General features: G+C 50.5%; 1 long non-coding RNA gene across 1 annotated transcript; it reads right to left on the bottom strand.

Annotated features, from left to right (window-relative positions):
• Positions 1-210: 210 nt before the first annotated feature.
• On the bottom strand, positions 211-3,940 carry LOC134479752 (uncharacterized). The gene is made up of 3 exons (XR_010053441.1): positions 3,161-3,940; positions 961-1,611; positions 211-398 (listed from the first exon to the last, which is right to left on the bottom strand). It is a non-coding gene; the product is annotated as an uncharacterized LOC134479752 (long non-coding RNA).
• Positions 3,941-4,958: the final 1,018 nt, after the last annotated feature.

The following is a 4,958-nucleotide window of genomic DNA, read 5'->3' as shown; positions in this document are numbered from 1 at the left end:
ATGTGGAAGCTGAGCCACTGGCTTGGCATTCCTGGGGCCTCCTTTCCCCCGCCTCAGGTCTACTGCTGCCCCACTGTCTGTGAAAAGCCTCTTCAAGGGTCTCTTGTGGCTCCCAGGCAGAGACACAGAGGCAGCCCTGCCATATACATTCTCCTTCCATAGCTTGGGGTGCCTCGCAGCAGAGCTTCTGAACCTACCGTCCCTCCTGACTCTTCCATATACGCTCTCTCCCAACCTAAGATGGTGGGGTGGGATGCTTCACTGCCTTGGGTTCAGTCCATTCTCTGGTCACCTTCAATGCAGAGGCTCTGTTCTGCTGGACACTGTACTCTTCTCTCTTTGTTAGCATTGCAGGCCCAGGACTGGGGCTCAGGAACACAGGCATGTGTGTCTAGACCCTAGACAGAATAACAGTTGTGCCCCCCTGACTCCCCTGTGTAGTCATAAGCAGCTGCCCCAGCCCCACTGCCGCTTCTGGGTCCTAGAAGACTCACTCTCAGTGTGGTCTGGAATGGTGCCCTGCTCCTTGCAGGGTTTGTCCTTGCCAGATGCCCTCATCCACTCATTATGCTACAAGCAGGGCTAGTTGAAGGGTGAGGCAAGCCCTGTCCCCCCAGTGGGGCACTCCTGAGTCTGCTGGCTTCTTTTCCCATAGCCTGACTGAGGGCTGCACTCTGCAAGCTGCCAGTTCCCCCTGAAGGCCCATCAATCGCCAATAAAGCAAATACCTAACAGGCTCGCCTATAGCTTGATCTGAATGAGTTTCCCTCACTGAGGTTCCCTCCTCTCAGATGACTTTAGCTGTGTCGAGTTGACATAAAACCATGGCTCCTCCCATCTTACCCACTAGTTCCGGCCTTCCCAAGCAGCAGCAGCATCTAGATCCACCTCCCTAGTGGGCCAGGAGTATGCACTGCTCCTGTACCACAGCCATACAGGACAGGCTGAGGGGAGCATTACCTAGGGCCCTGCATGGAGCAGAAGGACCTATATGGATGTTCATATACAGTTCTCCTCTGTAGTCCACCATGTGCCCAGGGTCTCTCGGGCAATTCCCTGCTATCAATGTTTTTTTTTTTTTTTCCTGAGAGGGCGGGGAGGTAGGATGGAGTGGCTGGTTAGGCTGTATACCTTTCCCATAAACACGTGGGAACAACAGAGACTCCAAATCTTTCCAGGAAGAAGTTTCTGTAAAAACAGAGAAAGCCACGCTGTGCCCTGTAGACGCTACTTACTCCCACAGGAAATGCAGCTGGAGCCTGCCCCGTACACCAGCCTCACGGGCTTGAGGCTGATTTGTCCTAGTGTTTTCTGTGTTCCTGCTGGGTGGCCCCTCTAGGACAGTGCTTGCTTGTGGGGTCTCAGATGTTCTCCTGGTCAGGCTCCTTTGTGGCTGTTCTGTGGGAACACACTAAGCCGTCTTGCCCTGTCAGGTCGTCCAGCCTCTCCTGGATCCTCCAATGTCTGCTCAGTGCTCAGACCTCAAACTCTGAAGCTCTATGGTTTGCCCCTACCTCAGAGGGTGTTATAAATGTTGGAAACATTGCAGGGTCAGCGCAGGATGGGAAGCATCAGGCTTGCTGGAAGAGGCCATTTTATTTCCAGGTTGCTCTGTGGAGGTAGAGACAGCTTGGATGTGCTTGCCCAGGTAGAGTGGGGGGAGTCAGAGGCAGAGACACAGAAGTAGGAAGGGAGATAGATGTCAGAGATGGGTGAAATAGAGGCACCGAAAGAGAGAACAGAAGGCAGTGGAGAGAGACAGAGACAGATAGATAGATAGATAGATAGATAGATAGATAGATAGATAGATAGTGAGTTGGGGTGGAGTGAGTCTTTCCTGGGGTGCAGGGTAGAGTAGCAGTTAGTGGAACCCAAGAATGGTACAGGCAGTTTGAAAGCAAGTGGCGCTAGTGGAAGGGGCTGGAGTCTGGTAGCTGTGTCCAGCTCTAAGTGTTTGGTGTAGGTTGGGTACAGGTAGTGAGAAGGCAGTGAGATTCAAGGAAGGTACTCAGCATGTCACCTCTCCCCCATTCCTTACCTACCATTTCCTCAGCCTCTCTTCACTGTGGTGCCAACGGCTGGCTCTGATTTTGTGCACAGGCAGCCTGGAGGCTATGGAGGTCAGGGGTCAGAGAACAACTAAAGCATAGAGTGCAGAGCACTTCCTTTTCTCCCCAGAGCGCCACCTTCACATCATTCTCCCCTCTCTGGCAGGCAGGGAGGGTCCCATAGGACCTGCTGCTTCAACCTTAGAGCACCTTCTCTGGAAGCCGATGGGGTCATGGCCCAGATGTCTAGACCAATATGTGGAAAAGCCTCAGACTCACAAGCTTGCTCTACCATTTAATGGGACAGCTGGTGGCCGCAGTGGTCCCCTTCCTAAAGGAGTTCTCACCATAACCCCTGGTGATAAACTGAGAATCAGTGCAGCTAAACTACAACTCGGTCTCCTGGCCCAGGTTCCCAGCCATGCCCAGGTCTCACAGGTGTATATGTGTGGGGTGTGTGTGTGTGTGTGTGTGTGTGTGTGTGTGTGTGTGTGTGTTTTGGGGTGGTCTGCACAGCTGACAACAGGCTCATTCCTTAGCCCTGGAGAGGGATGTTGGCCAGGGGACCTCACCCCATCCAGTGACTTACAGATGTTCTGCCAGGGCATCTCCCTCTGAGGTGGTTTGAATGAGAATGTTTCCCATAGGCTCATATATTTGAATACTTGGTGAAATCATTTAAGCTTTGAGATTTACAAAGCCCATGCTACTCCCAGTTATCTCTCTCTGACCCATGCCGGTGGGCCAGGTTTAAGGTCTCAGCTACTGCTTCAGTGCCATGCCTGTCTGTTGTCGTGCTCCCTGTCATGATGGACTCACCCATTGGAACTATAAGCCCAGTGAACTATTTCTTCTATAAGTTGCCTTGGTCATGATGTCTTATCGTAGCAATAGAAAAGCAACCAAGACACCCTCTGAGTATGATCTGGGGTTAGGGTTAGGGTTAGGGTTAGGGTTAGGGTTAGGGTTAGGGTTAGGGTTAGGGTTAGGGTTAGGGTTAGGGTTAGGGTTTGGGTTAGGGTTAGGGCTCGGGTTAGGGTTAGGGTTAGGGTTAGGGTTAGGGTTAGGGTCAGGGTTAAGGTTAGGGTCAGAGGTAGTGCCCCAGCCTTTACCGCAGGCGGTCAGTCTTGAAGGTTTAATCCATGTGAGCAACTGAGGATGCAATCTGATGACAGGAAAGCCATCCACAGGGAGCTGCACATTCTGCTGGCTCCAGGAAACATAGGAAGACAGGCATTTAGATTTAGTCAAGCTGAAGGCCAAGGCCAAGAGCAGAGACATATGAGGACAGTCATACTCATGACGAAAACAGGAAGAAGATAGAGTCCAAGGCCGCCAGTGATCAAGACTCATGGAAGTCTAAATGTCAAGAGAAAACGAAATATGATCAGGGACACAGTATAGACAGAAGCTGACCTCAAATGATATTCCCTGGGATCGGGACCAAGCCAAAGCTAAGGCCAAGGCCAAATGAACTCAGCAGGCAGGCTGGCAATGTAGACCAGATGGCTTTTGCCCCCAGTGGAGGTACCTGGAGTAGTCTTGCCAACACATTACAGACTGGGGTTCTCAGCTCAGTGTCCAAGAGATTTCCAGTCTGGTGAGCAGGGTTGGGGCCCGTCTGAGGCTGGGATGGAATTGGAGTGTGGACTCTAGTGTGTCTGTATGTGTCTAAGTGTGTGTATACACATGTATTTCATAATCTTATCTTTTTTTTTCTTAGTTGGTTGGTAAGGCAGGGTCTTATGTAGCCCAGGCTACCCTCTAACTTGCACATGGGCCAAAGCTGGTCTTGAACTCCAGATCTTTCTGCCTCCATCTCCTAAATTTTGCAACCAAAACACATTCGTCAGGCTCCTTTAGAGAAACAGACCAATAGGATGTATGTAAATGGGGGGAAATTATCAGATCCACTCACACCAGAGGCTAAAAAGCTCTGAAGAAGGTGTATTCAGAGCCAGGGAAGGTAGCATCAAAGCAGTGAAACTGAAGACTACAGAAATTGTGACCGAGCCCACGCATGAAGGCCCCAAAGTCCCCTGGGGGTCTGGTGGCTCAAGTTCATGCTCAAGGGCTGAAACGTGACATTCCCGTGACCACAAAACGAAGCTGCGTGGGGAGGAAGAGTCATTCTTCCCCCTTCTCACAGATTCCTGTTTCATCATGAGGCCCAGTCTGCGGTGGACCTCACTTTGGCGCATACCTTCCCCCACTACGTATTTCTTGAAATCATGTCACAGACATACCAGAGAAGACCCTTGTCAATTCTTTAGGGCTGTGTCCTGACTTTCCCTGGGGAAATGTGAACACACGCCTATTTGCCTAAAATAGGACATAGGTGACAGAGGAAAAAATAAAACCCATTCTCCCGAAGCCTAGCTTGCTGAGCCCGTGAGTTCCCTGGGGGATTGCTTACAGGAGCATGGTAACCAAGCAGCAGCTGCACCCCTCCCCCAAACAACAGTCAGCTCATGCCTTCCAGTGTCTATTGGTTTCCTTGACGTAAACGCATGTGACGGATCTCAGATGTCCCATGGGACGTCACAAGACCAAGCAGAACTTTTGAGGTTTCCACCAGAAACGTGGCCGACACAGGTGGCCTCCAGACCAGAGAGAACCATGAAATAACCAGCAGGAGGCTTTGAGAACTCATTATCTTAGTTCTCTTGTCGTTTCCAGAGCCTGTGAGATTTATTGATATTAAATTTTTATCTGGTGCAATTATTTATTTACATTCATGCGGTTAAATTGTTTAAAAAAACACTTTTCCATTTAAAAGCTTATTTTGACTGGGCAGCGGTAGCACAGAAGAAACAGGTGGATCTCTGAGTTCAAGGTCAGAGCAAACTCCAGGCCAGCCAAGACTACACAGGGAAGCCCTGTCTGGAACAAACAAACAAACAAAATACA

This window comes from Rattus norvegicus, chromosome 7 (genome assembly GCF_036323735.1).
Source record: "Rattus norvegicus strain BN/NHsdMcwi chromosome 7, GRCr8, whole genome shotgun sequence".
Lineage (NCBI taxonomy): Eukaryota > Metazoa > Chordata > Mammalia > Rodentia > Muridae > Rattus > Rattus norvegicus.
Note: the sequence above shows the minus strand (reverse complement) of the source record. Positions and strands in the feature narration are given on the sequence as shown.